The 17,086-nt window shown below is 43.1% G+C and overlaps 1 long non-coding RNA gene across 1 annotated transcript in view; it reads left to right on the forward strand.

Annotated features, from left to right (window-relative positions):
• Window positions 1-15,172, forward strand: part of LOC123619790 (uncharacterized) — a 58,862-nt gene extending 43,690 nt beyond the window's left edge. Inside the window, exon 3 of the long non-coding RNA XR_006728472.2 lies at window positions 15,062-15,172. This is a non-coding gene — a long non-coding RNA (uncharacterized LOC123619790). The remainder of the gene's footprint in view (window positions 1-15,061) is intronic.
• Window positions 15,173-17,086: the final 1,914 nt, after the last annotated feature.

A 17,086-nucleotide genomic window follows, 5' to 3' on the forward strand; every position in this document is an offset into this window, starting at 1 on the left:
CTTTTTATAGCACCTGGTGACTTTTGCTTTTGTCCTTCCTTGCAGTACCAGTTGTGACACATGGCCTTTTATTTGTTTTGCCTTATTGGTTAGAAGCATGAAACCTGTGGCTGTTCTGGTTGTATAAGCTGCACATCAGCGGGGTCTGCCGTTCTTCCCCGTTAGGTCACAGCTGCAGTGAGTGTGTCTCTTCCCTCTCGTCTTGTGTATTAAAGAGCATGATGGGGGTTAGGAACAAATGGCCGTTCTGAAGAGATTAAGTGTAGGATAATTTGGGACGAGGGGCACCCGTTACTGAAGGGTAGCAGGATGCGCCACCCCAAGCTGTACCACTTTGGAATGAGGATTATTCTGAGCTAAAGACAATGAAGAGAAGACAGATAAGAAAAGCCCTCTGCCCTCCCTCTATTCACCTAAGGACAAAAATTTGTAAATGTGTCCCCCCTCCCCTCTCTACCAGGAAGGACAGAAGCTAATCACTGGAGACAGCCCTAGACCCTTATTAGCCCAGAGATGACACCAGACAGATCCACATAACAAATGTGACTCACTGGCCCTTATCTTCCATTCATTTCCCCATATATTTGCCTTCTTACAACCTGCTGCCCTAGAAACTCAAAGTCTTTTTCCTTTGTCTTGTCACATCTCTAAAATGTTTTTTGTTCTTTGGCTAAGATGTTATATGAGCCCAAATTCTCACCACCTCTTTGAGTTACTCATCTCTAAGTGATCCAGTAAGTAAGCACAACGCATGTGTTACTAAACGGCTGTGTTTTCTCCATCTTGTTAATTAATCTTTTATCAGTCAAATTTATAGGGTACCACCCGGAGATCCTAGGAGAGGAGAGGGAAAACATTTTTTTTTTTTCCTGTCCCCGGCATGACAAAGAAGAGAAAGTGAATACTGAGAGCCCCAGAAACAGGGTAGTTCTGGTGTAGAGAAGACCAAGGGCTGGCTGCCTCATTTACTAGGTGAGCTACCTTAGCCAAATGACGGGGCTTAACTGAGTCCTGGTTTCCCTATCTGTGGAATGTTTTTTGGGGAGATGGGAGAGTAAAACAAGGGTTAAGTAAGATAGAATATGGTAATAGAATACTCTAGATTGTGTTACAGAAACAAATAAACCCTGAAACTCAATGGTTTCAGTGGTTTAGTACAACCAAAGTAGGTTCAGATGTGAGTCAGTGGGTGTTCTCCTCCTTCTGAAAACCCTGAGATTCATATTTTTATCATCCTGTGATGCAGCCTCAACATGTTGCTTCTGTAATTTTTTTAAAATATATTTTTTGAAGAGTGATTTATTTATTTAGGTTTTTTAGGGAGGGCAGGAGGGAGGTTATTAGGTTCATTTCTTTATTTTTAGAGGAGGTACTGGGGATTGAACTCAGGACCTTGTGCATGCTAAGCCCACACTCTACCACTTGAGCTACACCCTCCCCTGTTTCTAAGATTATTGAAGAGAGGGAACAGCGGATGCAGGACTGCATGATATTTAATATTGAGACCTGGGAGGGGTTTATGTCACTTCCATCCCTTCCCCACTGGCCAGTACTGAGTCACATGGCCCCAAAGAATGTCAAGGTAAGCTGAAAAATGTAGTTTCCCAAGTGCCCAGTAAGAGGAAAATAAGACAAGATTTGATGAAATAATGGCATTGTCTCTATCACATGTAGGTAAATCTGTTTTATAATATATTACCTCTAGCTTTTCTCTAGTCATGATATTTTGAAATGACTAAAACAGGAAGAGAAGTTAGTGAGCAAAGGGTATGAATGAGCCATAAGACGGGTAGCCCTCCCCTTCAAATAATGGGGAGATAATTGCCCTTTGGGGATGGCACAGAAAAGAACCCTTACCTTGAGGAGTAAGTTGGGAGTGGAAGGTAGAGGGTTGGAGACTGAGAATTGGAAAGAGATAAAACGTCTTATTTGGTAAAGTTCACAATTATGATGCAAGTGTGCCTGGAGAAGAAAGTTTATGTCTGAACTAAAAGCAAATGCCATTTTTAAGAGCCAACAATTTTGTGAACAGCAGAAAAGTAAAGTTTACTATGTTCATCTAAGGGCAAGAAGTTCCCAAATGAAGATCTTTTCTGCAAATAAAGAGAAAGAGCTATCTCTGGAAAGCATTTCCAAGTTAAATGTTAAGGACTAAGGACACCAATAAATGGAGATTTGCAGGGTGACTTACGCATGTTAGAAAAATTAAACCATGCCTCTTCTTCTGATGGTCCAAGACATGGGACAAGCACTCTGGGGATCTGCCATGAGATGTGTCACCTTTCCAAGACTGTCTTGGCAAAAAGTCTTTGTGAAGGAGAAATTGGGGTCTTTGTGTAAGGGAGGAAAAATAATTTTCCTTGTACCTTTCTTAGTTTTCAGCTGAGGCCCATAAACAAAAGATAGATTAATGAGAGAAACAAACAGAAGTTTATTAACACATATAGCTCCATGGATACATGGGAGACACCTAGGGGAAAACAAGGAACTCCCTGAGGTGGCTTGAACTCCAGCTTAAATACCATCCTTGGATGAAGATGAAAGAAAGGTATAGAGAGGCCAGTTATGAAGAAGTTCTCACGGAAAGTATGCTAAATAGGGTAAGGTTTGTTGTGCAGTTGTAAGTGGTGCCTTCTCCATTGACAAGTCCCTTGTGATTTAGTCAACCTTCTATTCTTGGTACAGAGAGGGAGACACACTTACACATGGAAATTTTCTTTATAAATGTAAATTTCCCTTACGTAAGGGGAACTTCTACTCTATTTTATGAACTTCTCCTGCGTCTGCTCTTCCTCAAAATAATCCTTATGCCGAAGAGGCATATTTTGGGATGACACAATACGCTCTGCCATCCTTCTCTAATGTACCCCCCTCCACTTCTCTGAAATTCTCTTACAACCACCCTTGCTCACCCTACTCCAGCCACACTGGACATTCACTGTTTCTCAAATATTCTGGCTTTGCTCCAGCTCTTCCCTCAGCCTAGAAAGCTCTTCCCTACAATGCGATGTCCACTCTGTGAATTCCCTCAGCTTCTCAATGATGCCTACCCAGTCTACTCTATTTAATACCTTCAAGTGTATGGGAAAGTTTGCTGTTTATAATGTTTATTGTTTGTCTTCTCCCACTGGAATGTAAGCTCCCCTAGGGTTGAGATATTTTTGATTATTTATTTCATTGATATATCCCAAGCACTTAGTAGAAGCACAAAAATATTTGTTGAATTGAATCATTCAAATTACTAACTAGCTCCTAATGGGTTAAGTGGCACAGAGGTTTGTTTTCCCCTGAAACAACTGCTGTGAACAGAGAGTGCTTGTGTTGCCCTAAATGATGGGGGAAGGGTGGGGAGGGTACATCAGGGAAGCCAAAATTGGGGGAAAATCAGTGTGAGTATTTAGAGTCTTTTGGGGGGGTGTATAGCTCAGCAGTAGAGTGTATGGTTAGCATGCATGAGGTCTTGGGTTCAATCCCCAGTACCTCCATCAAAAATAAATAAACCTCCCTCCCCACCACAAAAAAGTAAAGAGTCTTTTTGTATTGCTAACTTTGTATTTCAGCTGTGACCAACGGCAATAGTATTATTTAAACCCTAAGTTTTCTTTTTTAGGGTAATTTCTTTCGAATGTTTTTCTTTCCTTCTAAATTGAGCAAACTCTGTGAAGAACATAAGCTTCAGTTTCAGCTTAAGAGAGAAACCTTTAGGTGGAGATAAAATAGAAATCAGCACCTCCATTCAATCTTTCACTACCTGGTCTGTTTGAAGAGCAGATGTGTTTGGACGGTGATGCTTAATGAGATCATTTCTGTTCCTGTTTGTGAAGGGCTTAGCTTTGTCTTGTTCTCCTTTGGGGCTTAAGAACTTGGACATTTTAGAATGCTTTCTTAAAATTAAATACAGAGTTTCAGTTGCTTTGATGCAGCAGAAGGGGATAGCAAAAAAAAGGCTGTTGAAAATAATCTTAGAACTGTATTTGAACAGATACTGAATCCTTATGAAAACACAAATACTTAGGGAAAGAGCTAACGTTTTATACGTAACTACATTTTATACAAAATCACATTTTGAGGTTGTTGGGGGATAGGTGGTTGTTTTGAAACATTATCTCTGTTCTAGAAATGGTAAACCTTCCTGTGAATGGATCCCCAAATTCTCACCTTTGCTGCGGTGATGAGCTGGTCCCGGTATTTAGGGTGGAATTTGCATTTGTTTAGCAATCCCTTAAATTCCTCAGCTTGAAAAAGAACCCTTTTATCCTCTGAGCACTGGTGTGGTGGACACTTTGGCATTATTCAGTTAGTTCCAGATTTGGGGAAAGTTAGCTAAGAGGTAAGTCTGGGTACTATGGTCTGGGGCTCAGGCTCTAAGTCCGGAGCCCCCTCCCCATGCTGTTTGTGGGTTTGTCTGTTAAGCCCGCGGACTACATTGAGCATTTTATCAACATTAACTGCACCACCAGATCCTAGTCATTAATTTTAGTGTGTCCAAACTAGGTAAGAGCAGTGAGACATTTATTTTCAATTTTACTTCAACTTACAATTCTTTACTCAATAACATTGGTGGATTGGCCCCTGCTGCTGCTTTATTTGAATGTCAGCTGTAATAAATAGCTCCTGTACTGCACGATTACTTTGTCACAGCAATCGGAATTTTAGTAAGCAAGTTGATAAAAATGAGAATGAGTTCTTCATCTTATGCTGATTATTTTGCCCCATAGTTTTGGGTAGAATTGATCCCTTCTTCAATGATGCCATTGGTAGTCATGAATATATTCTGTAACCTTGTGAGGAACAAGCTGAAGGGTTTTTCCTTCAGGTGAGGGATGTGGGTTGGTCATCTGTGATGGGGGAGTCACCTTGCATTCTGAGTTTAATCAGAAGTGGCCCTAATTGCTGGTAAATGACCTGTCAGGCAGAAAGAAGTCTCCGAACTTGTCTTGCTCAGAATTTAGGCAGAGCAGTATCTTGAGCCAACCTGTTTGTCAGGCTAGAGAATTATTTCTAAAAGAATCTCCAAGGAAAGAAATATCCACTTCTCCTTGAGTAACCCCACCCCTGTGCTAAGATGGACTGCATTTTACGTTTCAATTCTCTGCGGGGAGCCACGCTTGGCTCCCTACCTGGGGTGGCTGAGAGGCCTGGAGTGCTGGGTGGCTGTGGCTCCAAAGATAAGAAATTGTCAGTCCCCACTGCAAAACTGTGAACAGGATAAGAGAAGGAAGGGGGAAAAAACCAAAAAAACAAAACAAAACAAAGTCAGATTAATTTGAAAAGCATTTTAAAGGTTATATCTTGCCAGAAAAAAGAAATGACAGTTTGAAGATTGAGTAGAAAATTAGGATTTCCCAATCCTGAAAGTGTCTAAAAATGGATCTTTTTAAAATTTCACATTTTCCTGTTCAAATGGCAAAGAAGCCAGAACATGGCACAACTGAGTAGTAGTTATTATTTTTTTAATTTTTATTTTTAATAGCAGTACAGGGGATTGAACCCAGGACCTCATGCATGCTAAGCATGCACTCTACCACTGAGCTATTGTTACCCTCCCCTCCCCCAGAATAGTATTTATTACTCCTACATAGAAATAAATGTTTTATTTTTACAGATTTGTCAGCTACCTGGAAGAAGTGTCTAGTAACAGGCAAAGGCAACTCTACAGGGGTCTGAGATACCCCTCCTTTCTCAGCCACCACCATATAAAATCACATTACCATAAAACGTTGATCTAGTTTGTGATAGAAAAGATAGGGCAGCCCATAAAAAAATAGCTAAGAATTAATAACATCTGTCAATAAGTGTTCTTCTTCAGCACTCTTCGGTCACCTCAGGACTGGGCTGGCCCATTCCTGGGTTTTGGGTGGTTGTCCAGTGGAACCCAGGGTGTAGCTGAGCCCTTCCTGTGGGATCATTCAAGTCAGCCACACTACTCACATTGAGGTCACCAGCAGCCGTCACAGACCGAGAAGGAGAGGTTTTGGAAATAATATGTTATTTGTACAAATAAAAAAAATTGATGTCGCCATCGTAAGAAATAGAATAGTTTTTATTACACTTTTAGGATAAAATATTTATTAAGACTGCAATATTTAGAAAAAAATAGAATATTTACAACTCTCCAACATTTATTTTATTGTTAAATTTTAACTTTATTTCGAATTATGGGGGTGGGGACAGTGCATTTTTAGGTGAATTTTCTTGGTCTTCCTTGCTCAACTCATGGCCCAGTCAGACTAGATCCATTATAGTTGATTTTTTTTTTTTTTTTTTGCAGCAGGGAGGTATTTAGGATTTATTTATTTATTTTAAATGGAGGTACTGGGGATTGAACCCAGGACCTCGTGTGTGTTAAGCACACACTCTACCACTGAGCTATCCTCTCCCCAGATGACAGCTGATTTTATAAAAGTGCCTCTTATTAGACTGTAAAAGGGGTTATTTTCTTCTACTTCACAGTATGTAACCAAGACAGCCTGAAAAAGGTGAGAGTAAGTGATCAAGCACAATTCCTGGGACCTATGTTTGGCAACAGTTAAAGAACAACAAATGGGTAAAACCTACCCAACGAGTTCATCCTGTTTCCACAGGATAATCAGGGCGAATGTGAGGCTGTAAAGTTTAAAGAAGACAGTTCAGACTTCTCTTTGGAATCCCCATTTCTTGGGCCTCTGTCTAATCTAAAATTGCTTTCTTGATCTTTTTAAACTACTCGTGCTTATGTGCATGCGTGATCCTGCCCATGGCACCCCTTCTGGTGTCTGGGCTGCGTTAGATCATACCATCAATTTCTTTGATAGAGTCCAGAGCTGAGCCAATGTGGAAAATAATGAGCTTATCATGAAAATGTAACCATGCCCCCTTTTAACTTGCTTAAATTTGATTTATTAATTCTTTTTGCACGCAGTACTCATGGTCTGATGAGGGCTGGCTGGTCGTGTGCTCATCAGCCACCACTTTCCTTGACACTGTGAAAGGAGGGTTGGCAACTGAGAGCTAGTGCATGTGCTTGGAGCTTTCTCTCTCCCTGGTGTTGCAGGAAAATGGGGCATGAGAGGATGGCCATGTCCCAGGTCTCAGGCCACATGGGATGCACCCTGCCAAGTGAGGGTCCTTGGCTGCACAGAAGAAAGAATTCAAGGGAAAAGAAAAGATTTGAGGGTGAGCCAAAGTAAAGTGAAAGTAAATTTATTCAGGGAGATAGACACTCCGCAGAGTGTGGGCTGTCTCAGAAAGCCAGAGAGAGAGGCTGCGGGGTGTAGTGTCGTTAGTTTTTATGGGCTTGGTAATTTCATATGCTCATGAGTGGGAGGATTATTTCAGTTGTTCTGGGGAAGGAATGGGGATTGCCAGGAATTGGGCCACTGCCCACTTTTTGGCTTTTTATGGTCAGCTTCGGAACTGTCATGGCGTCTGTGGGAGTGGTATTTACCAGGCTAGTATATTACAGTGAGCATATAATGAGGCTCAAAGTCTCCTGGAAGTTGAGTTTTCTTCCATCTTGGGCCTAGTCAGGTTTTTAACCTGCTTTTGTCCTGTCTTCAATTGCTGTGTCACTGCTTTATTGGTTGTGCCCTGCCCCCTTCCTTCCTGTCTCACTGGGAGTTAAAAATCTGCAAAGGGCATCCAGATTCTTCTAGGATGCTCCATCCTAGGCTCCGAGGAGGCAGGAGCAGGTCTTATTGCCTGGGCCCAATGCTATAGCTGCCTGGAGTCAATGTTCCTTAGGGCTCTGGTTGCCAGGATGTCTCAAGACTCCTGGGTTTGTTGGCTTCTGTCCTAGGAACTTGGGAGTTTTGATATAGAGCCTTCCTTTTCTCCAGTTTCCAGACAGAGAAGACTTTGCCAAGGAAACAGGGAGGAAAAGGATAGAGAACACACTGATTTAAAAAATAGATGGAAATTTAAGAGAATGAAAAGATAAACCACAGGCTGGGAGGTAATATTTACAGGCTAGGAGAAATATTTGCAAAAGGCACATCTGATAAGACTGGCATCCAAAATATATAAAGAACTCTTAAAACTCAGCAGTAAGGAAACAAAAAACAACCAATTGAAAAGTAGGTAAAAGAGCTGAACAGACAACACCCCAAAGAAGACCTACAGATGGCAAATGATCATATGGAAATGCTCATCATGTGTTATTAGAGAGTTGCATATGAAAATGAGATACCACTGCGCATCTAATAGAATGGTTAAAATCCAAAACACTGACAACACCAAATGCTGACAAGGATGTGGGGCAATAGGAACTCTCACTCATTGCTGGTGGGAATGCAAAATGGTACAGCCACTTTGGAAGACAGCTTGGCAGTTTCTTACAAAATGAAACATACTCTTACCATATGATCTAGTAATTATGCTCCTTGGTATTTACCCAAAGGAGTTGAAAAGATATGTTCACACGAAAACCTGCCCACGGATGTTTATAGCAGCTTTATTCATAATTACCAAAACTTGGAAGCAACCAAGATGTCCTTCTGTAGGTGAAAATGTAAACTGTGAGACATCCAGACAATAGAATATTATTCAGGGCTATAAAGAAATGAGCTATCAAGCAGTGAGAAGACATGGAGGAACTTTAAGTGTATATTGCTAGGTGAAAGAAGCCAATCTGAAAAGCATACATACTGTATGATTCCAACTATGTAACATTCTGGAAAGGGCAAAATTATGGAGATAATAAAAAGATCAGTGATTGGCAGGGGTTGGGGAGAAGTGAGAAATAGGTGGAACACAGGGGATTTTTAGGGCAGTGAAACTACTCTGTGTAATACTGTAATGACGGATATACGACATTGTATATTTGTCCACAGAATGTACAACCCAAAGAGTGAACCCTAATGTGGACTGTGGAGGTTAGTTAGTAATAACATATCAACATTGGCTTGTAACCAATATTAGCTTATAACCAATGAAAGGTGTTAGTAATAAAGGAACTGGGAGAGGGGCAGGGGGGATATGGGAACCCTGTACTTTCTGCTTAATTTTTCTATAAACCTAAAACTTTTTTTCATTTCTTGAGGGGGTGTTATTAAGTTTGTTTACTAAGTTATTTCTTAATAGAGGTGCTGGAGATTGAACCCAGGACCTTGTGCAGGCTAAGCAAGCACTCTACCACTGAGCTATACCCTCCCCCCAACCTAAAACTGTTTTTTTAAAAAAGTCTACCAATTCAAAGAAAATGAAAAGATGATCTGAAAAGAGTGTGGGAAGAAAGATGCCATTAGAGGATCAAGGAAAGTACGGCCAACACTGATCTGAATTTTTCTGAGCCACCACAAAGGCAGATGCTTGAGGCAGTGTTTTCACCAGCAGGAGTCCAGCCAGTGGATTTCAGTTACTGGTCAGCTGAACAGCACTTCATTGTTCTCCATCTTCGAGAACTGTTAATGGTATTGTTAGCAGATGGGAGACTCCCCCTTAGAATGGAGAGCCCACGAAAGGTGGGTTCTGGCCTGCAGGTGGGGAAGAATTCACCCCTGAGGCAGAGGGACAGAATTAAAGCTGCTTTATTTACTCAAGGGAGAAGGAAAAGGGGCGCTGGAGCAGGGGTGCAGTAAGCCCAGGTGGCTTGACCTCAGAACCCCTGCTCTTGGGGTCTCAGCTGGGTCCTTTTATCTGTTCTTCTTTGTGGCTTCTTGTCTCCTCCTTGGCTGCCCTTTTCACGCTCATTCCTCTGCTTATTCTTCCAGCTTCTTCTGCTCTGTGGTGGAGCAAGCACTTTGTAGAAACAAGATTAAGCAGGTGGGACCTTCAAACAATGTGGCCCATCAAGATTAAGCAGGGGGGGACCTTCTATTCCCATAGGATAGCTTCCCTCCATTAGCAAGCCAACCTAAGCCTCAGGCATAGGTTAAATGTGGACTTTTAAAGGATTCTCTAGACAACAGTCCCAGTTTCGGTTCCCTAGTTCTGTGCCTCCCTCAGAATCACAGACTTCCATCTCGGGGAGGTAGGGGAAGAAGAAAAGGACTTTTCAACTGAGTTTCAAGGCGAGAAATAGAAAGGTCCAGAGGCTTTTTTAGCCTGTAGCATTTAAAAACCTCCTCAAATAAACCATCTCAAGTTCTGGAGTGGTAGCAATCTTGAACTAGGCTGATCATGAGCTTTGATGTGGTGGCTTGTGCTGCATTCATAATATTTACCCCACTCGTGTGTGTGTGTGTGTGTGTGTGTGTGTGTGTGTGTGTGTGTGTAATGAGAGACAGTGCCTGCCTGAAAACCAGAGAGACCAAAAGGAAGGAAGGAAGGAGCTTCATCTCTGATTTCTTGTAGTGGCGGAGTCTGACCTCATCTTGTATTTCTTTACATTGATTTCTGAGCAACTACCCACAGGTCTTATGTCTTTTTACTTACAGTCCTCGAGGCTACATCCTACTTCTTCCTTTTCCCACCTTGCCACATTTTTAAAAAAAGAAAATGGTTAATACAGTCAAGAGCTTTCCTTTGTTGTCACGTTGCTGTTTTGTTGTTCACTACATTTTCTTCTCTCTCCCTCGTGATGGTACATCTGTCAACCTCAGGATGGATGGCATCGACTTCAGCCTCTGTCCCACTGGTTTGGAGACATAGCTCCGGGGGTTTAATTAGCCGCAGTCTGAGATGACCCAGATATCTTAAGGGGAGTCAAAACAATAGAGTGATCAATTTTCACAGCTTTGTACTTGACACTTTTAGAAGGCAAATGCTACTTTCTCTCAAGAGCGTGTGAATGCTGTCTTAAGGAGAACTGAAAGGCCTCCTTAAGAGACATGATTCTAGGAGGGAGGGTACAGCTCAGTGGTAGAGTGCATGACTACAATGCGTGAGGTCCTGGTTCAATCCCCAGTACCAGCATTTAAGTAAATACATAAACAAACCTAATTACTCCTACCACCTGCCCCCCCCCCCCCAAAAGAGACAGAGACCTGGGTCTAGGCCCTGTCAAATGAGTGACCTTCAGAAAATTACTCAACCTGTCCCAGCCTCATATGCAAACTAACTGAAAGGCAGAGGACTAGATTTTTGTTTCCCCAAGGTCTTTGCCAGATTGAATGAAGGTTCTGTATTAGAACCCGAGAAGCACTATTCACCTCAATGAATAGATCTTAAAAGTCTCCTTGGGTCCTATTTCTCTTGACTACCCTGCAGCACAAAGTAATCTTAACAGCTACCCTTTAGTGAACAATTTATAGGCCACTTACCTGCCTGGGGACCCAAACTTGTGAAGCAGTGGTTATTATGGGGAGAGACGGGAGGGGGTGGATGAGAGCATGGTCCCAACCGCCCACCTGGAGACTCCAGCTTCTGAGAGCAGGCACTTCCCTGGGTTAGCAAGCTCTGTCCAGGGGCTGAAGGAGGGTGGGAGGTGAAGGCTTGAAAGTCTTTCTCTCCCCTTGCCAGCATCCTGAGTCCAACACAACACATACATAGCTTCAAGGCAGAAGCAGTGACCTGGAAAATTAAGTGTCATCAGGAAAAAAAAAATTAAGTATTCACAGCACTTGCTCTAATGTACCTGCAAAGCTGAGCTGTTGGGTGGTTTGGGTCATGAGCAGAGAGAAGCATCTAAAAATTATCCACGTAAGAATGAAAAATGGGAGTAAGAATGACAGGCTTTGGCAAGAGGCTTGTCTAACGAGGATTTGAGAGTGTTTCCAATGGCGTGTAATTTCTCCTTCCAGGCTGCACCCTGCTGCCATCAGGAAATTTAAAATTACTCGTTAAGATGTTTTACATTCAGATTTTTGCTCCTGCCACCTGGTGCTGAGATGGGCCTGGAGGTAGCCCGGGTTTAGGTTAGTTTGGCAGGAGAAGCTTTTCTCAGCACCCAGAATCAAGCAGTTCTTCAGACAGCCCGCGTTTTCAAAGGATCCTGCTGGATGGGAAGGATTACGCATAGTGACAGGCAAAGAGTTATGAGCAACAAAGACGTGCTGAATGTCTGCAACGCCAGCGTGGTTCTTCCCTAATCAAAACAATGCACATTTCTAAAGGCTAAGAGTTTACAAAGCACTTTTCCCCCCCTTGTTTCACCTTTATTCCCATGCTAACCTACTAAGCCAGGCATAGTAAAGAAGTGTGACCCCTGCTTAGCAGAGAGGAAACCAGAGTTCAGTGACCCAGCAGCTTCCCAGAGCTCAGAGGGGCAGGGCCCAGCCGGAGGATCTAGCATCTCTGACTCAATTTGTCTTCATTCCAGGCTGTTCACCAGCAACAGCATCTCCCCATGCTTCCTCCCTGCTCCTCTCCCATCCTCTTTACCATCCTAGGCTTGAATATGAAATTTGAGTTCCTCAGGTCCACGTGCAACAGAAAACCCATCGCTGCTAGAAAGCCCAAAGGCTGTTTTGCTTCTGCATGAATGTTATTGAGAGAAGCAGAGCTTTTTATTATCTGTGGGGCCTGAGCTCAGCAGATTCCAGGAGATATGACTTTACCAATACATGAAAAAATCCAGGAAATAAACCACAAGATGAATGTCCCAGCCTTCTTTCTCTGCCGTGCCCTGTGATCAAGCTGTCATGGGAAAGTAACTAGAGGTGAGCTATTTGTCAGCTGAATACATAGAACATTATTTTGACATTTCTTCCTGACTATAGAAAGCAAAATCGTCCATAACCTTAAAAACCTATTTGGAACTCCCCGAGCACGTTCAAGCTCAGGTCTGCTTAGTATTTCTATCAGTGACTTGAAGAGTAATGTAAAAGGAATGTTCCTAGATTGTTCGGATGACAGAGGCTGGGAGGGATGGCTGACATGCTGTATGGTTACAGAGAGGTGAAGCAGCATGTCAGGGAGGGCAGCCTCGGTCTGGGACGGCTTCCGTGTCCATGTGGACGACCCACCCGACACCCGGAGCCCTCAGGTCCCGGGCCTGTTTGTTGCTAAGGAGTTTTGTCTCCTTCAATATCATGACCACATTCTGGACCTCCTATGACTCAGAGCTGCTTCTCCTGGGACACTTCCAGCATCACACTCTCCGAGCACTGTCTCCCACAATTCCAGCCCCTGCTCCCTGCCTCTCGCACTGTACCTATTCTGAGCTCATCCTCTCCCTCCTCCTACCCGCTTAATTTCTCTGCATTAATGAATGCCACCACTTCTCACAGGGCTCCAAGCTGGAAACCTGGGCATGTTCTCCCCCTCCCCTAAGCACCCAAGACTCAAATATTGAATGGGATCGGAATATGCCCAACATATGCCACTAGAGCATAAGAATTGTTTCGAGCTGAAGGCGACAGAGGTAAAAATGCAGAAAGAGCTCTGCTCTCCCGCTTTCTGTCTAAACATAGGACATAAGTTTCCCCTTGTCAAGGTGTTCACCCTCTCCTCTTCCATACCAGGGGAGAGCACCGCTTATCCCTAGAGACAGACAGTTGTCACTGCGATGAGTCTGCACAAATAAACCTTACTAAAAAACCCTTCTCTACTGTTAGCTCCCCCATATGTTTACCTTCCCGCAGTTTGCCACCCCTGGAAGCCCAAACTCTGTCCCTTTGTCTTGTCACTTCTTCACATAGTTATCATCCTTGGTTAAATGGATGATAAGCCCCTGGGTCTAACTACCTTTTTGGGTCTTCACTTCTTATCTAGTAAGTCCTCTTGTTTGTGTAAAAAAATAATGAAAACATTAACATCACATAAAATGTGTATGCCTTTCTCCTATTAATCTGCTCTGTTGTCAGTTTAGTTTGTGGTCTCAGTCACAGAACTAGCACTGAACGTGGAGGGTAGAGAAGTCTTTTTTCCTTCCCTACGATGCGAAATTTGGGTTTGTCAGGTTCTTTGCCCTCCACACCAACTGGTTACCAGGTTCTGTAGATAAATCTGTCTCTTCTTCACTGGCTTCATTTCTCTGACTGTCCTATGTCAACCTTTAAATGTAATTGTTATACCACCTGGGTCTGCTGGAGGATCTTGCCCAAAGCCACCAGGAGCATCTCTATTCTACTTTCAGAATCCCTCTTGACCTGCTTCCAGCTTTTCTGATTCTCCTGATCTCTTAGCCTTGATTATGGCACTACACCTTCTAGCCAGCTGCTTGGAGTGCCCTTGGCATCCCCCAAGGGAAGGGGAGTGAACACCCACTGGTCCTGCCCAAGTTTAAGCCTTCATCACATCTTGCCTGGATTGCGGTTAACATTCTCTGATCTCCCTACCTTCCCCTAGTTTTGATCACCTCACTCTCCTGCCTCAAACACTGGAAGACACTGGAGGTGGTGAAACCAATTGAGCTGGAGTGAGGTTGACTGAGCCAAGTTCAGAGTGTTGGGAATAATCAGAATAGAAGAAAACTCATGGAGCCAGGAGTCTAGCAATGGAGAGAGGACCTTGGGTTAGAAACATGAGACTCTAAAGACTGCAGAGTCTAGCCTTGTGGGTGGATCCACCTGGCTTTAATGGGCAGAGACGGGGTGAACTGGGAAGTATGATAATATTTGGGAATAGTAAGAATATTTTTATTTTGCAGTATTTCTTTTATTTGGGGGACCCCTTTTGGAGAGGAATTGATGAGTAGATAGACAGTGTGGGTCTCTGATAAATTTCCCTTTGCAGACTGTGCCTCTCTGGGGCTCAGGCTTCCTTAGAGGACCTATGATAGAAATGGCTTTGTGGTGTGTTAGCTAGACAGCACCTCAGTTGGCCTCCCAGCATTTCCCCATGACCACCTCAGAGAGGTGTGGAGACAGGGAGATGGGGTTGAGGGCGAAGGATGGAGAGAAGGAGGAAAGGAGGGAGGGAGGGGGTACCAAGAGAGTCCTAGACCTTAGGAGCCCTGAGGGAGGAGGGGAACAGAAGGACCACTCAGTAGGTGCTGTGTGGACCCGAAACTTAGCACCAGAGAAATTAACAGCCATCTCAGTGAACGTCAGCACACACAGCTGACAGCAAAGTTCCAAGACCACCTTCTGGATGCTCCTGGAGACTCCCTGGAACCTAGACAGACACAACCCAGGGACAGGGCAAGGGAAACCCAAATGGACTGAAATTGAGTTTCTGCCACCCAACAGAATGGGGGCTGCCACTAGAAATTAAATTGAGATTAAAAAAAATCCAAAGAACATTTTCTTTCTTCTATTAGGGACAGAGCTCTAGCCCCACCTCAGGAATGACTGATTTACTGGCAGCAAGCTCTTTGAGAGCAGGAGTGTGCGTCACTGATCACCATGTGCCTGACACCCAGCGCAACACTGGCAAAGGTAGGGGCTCGCTGTCTTTGACTGTGTTTGACTTTGAACTGCCCCTTGTTCCTAGACACACGTGTGCCTTCGACTGGTCTGACCACATCTGAAGGTTTGTGTCCAGCTCTGAACACCTCGTTTTAGAGGCTGAGAACATAGAGAGTGTCCAGAAAAGGGTGGTTAAGATGCTAAGAGGTTATGAAAGTTTCTGACTCCAATCCACACTTGTCCCTTGAGCTCCAGAAATTTATATCCAGTGGTTTCTGGACAACTGTTTTCTCATGTCCTATCATTCCCTTGAACCTAAGATGTGCAAAAAAAAGTAACACCATCCCAGGCTGCTCCTCTTCCTGTGTTCCTGTCTCAGTGAACATCCTACCCTCCCCTTAGTGGATCAGGCAGAACCTTGAGCATCATTCTCGATGCCTCGCTTTCCCATTGAGTCTTTAATTTCATGGTAATAATAATGGTAATAGTCATGGGCCACTTTCATTGAGCACTTACTGTGTGCCAGGCATTGTTTTAAGGGTGTCATGGGTATGAATCCACTTAATCCCTCACGACAGTGCTATGAGGTAGGCATTGTCCTTATCCCTTTTGTGAATGAATGAACTTAGGTCAGGAGATTTAGTAATTCACAGACACACTGCGAGTGTGTGGTGAAGATGGAATTTTAATCCGGACGGTGTAATGCTACATGTCCTGAGCTCTTGATCTCTGTCCTCAAACTGCTGTTGGTTGTGCTAGTCACAGAAGAGGTGTTCCCTTGTCTTTTCTTCTTTAGAGTATAAACCCGTGAAGCAGGAGTTTCCTTGTTGTTGTTAAGCTTGGAACCCAGTCATACTGGACTAAGGGCCCACCCTAATCCAGTACAATCTCATCTTAACTAATTTCACCTGCAAAGACCCTATTCTAAATGAGGTCACATACATAGGTTTGGGGGTTAGGACTTCAACATATCTTTTTGCAGGGCACAATTCAACCCACAACACCAACGAATTACCTACTTGCAAATCTCTCTGTTTTCCAGCGAATCAGATCTGTGACACTCCCCAAACCCTATTTTTCTTATGATTCTGAATTCCGGACCTGCAACCGCCCTCTCTCAAGATCTCATGGCTAATCTTCCCCATCTTTAGTGCCCCACCCTGCAGGGGAGTTCCACTTCCTCCAGGATATCAAAACCTCTTCTCCCCTCCCACCACTGCCTTTTTCTTTTCATGTATTATTCAGGTGTTAACTGTTCGGTGCAGTGTCTGGGCAGATGGCACAGCCCAATATAAGTCAGCAGTCATAGCCACTGATTTACGTGGTGTGTGGTTCATTGGTGTTTACATAGTCACTCGTACATAATCCTGTCCACGGTTAGGTCTGTCTATTGCAGTGGAGTAGAAGAATCCATGCACACCTCCACTCTTGAATAAAAGCTAGGGTGGAGGATGGGAAGGGGAAAAATATTTTGGGGGAGCCAAAAGAGAGAGGAGAGAAAAGAGTATATTATTTAAAGGTACTAGGGTTTGTTTGTTTTATTCAAGTATAGTTGATTTACAATGTTGTGTTAGTTTCAGGTGTACAGCAAAGTGATTCAGTTATACACACACACACACACACACACACATATATATTCTTTTTCAGATTCTCTTCCATTATAGGTTACTGAGATATTGAATATAGTTCTCTGTGCTATACAGTAGGTCCCTGTTGTTTATTTTATGTATAGTCATGTGTATCTGTTAATCCCAAACTCCTAAGGAAGGCATTTTTTTAAATCATGAAAGTAATTCATGATTATTAAAAGGCATGAAAATAGAGAATGAGTAGGAAATAATTCTATCCCTACATAATTTTAAAAACAATTTTATATTTCCTTTTTTTTCCTTTTAAACTTCCATATAGCTGAGAGCATTTTATATTTACTTGTTTTC

The sequence above is a fragment of the Camelus bactrianus genome, chromosome 8, assembly GCF_048773025.1.
Source record: "Camelus bactrianus isolate YW-2024 breed Bactrian camel chromosome 8, ASM4877302v1, whole genome shotgun sequence".
Classification (NCBI taxonomy): domain Eukaryota; kingdom Metazoa; phylum Chordata; class Mammalia; order Artiodactyla; family Camelidae; genus Camelus; species Camelus bactrianus.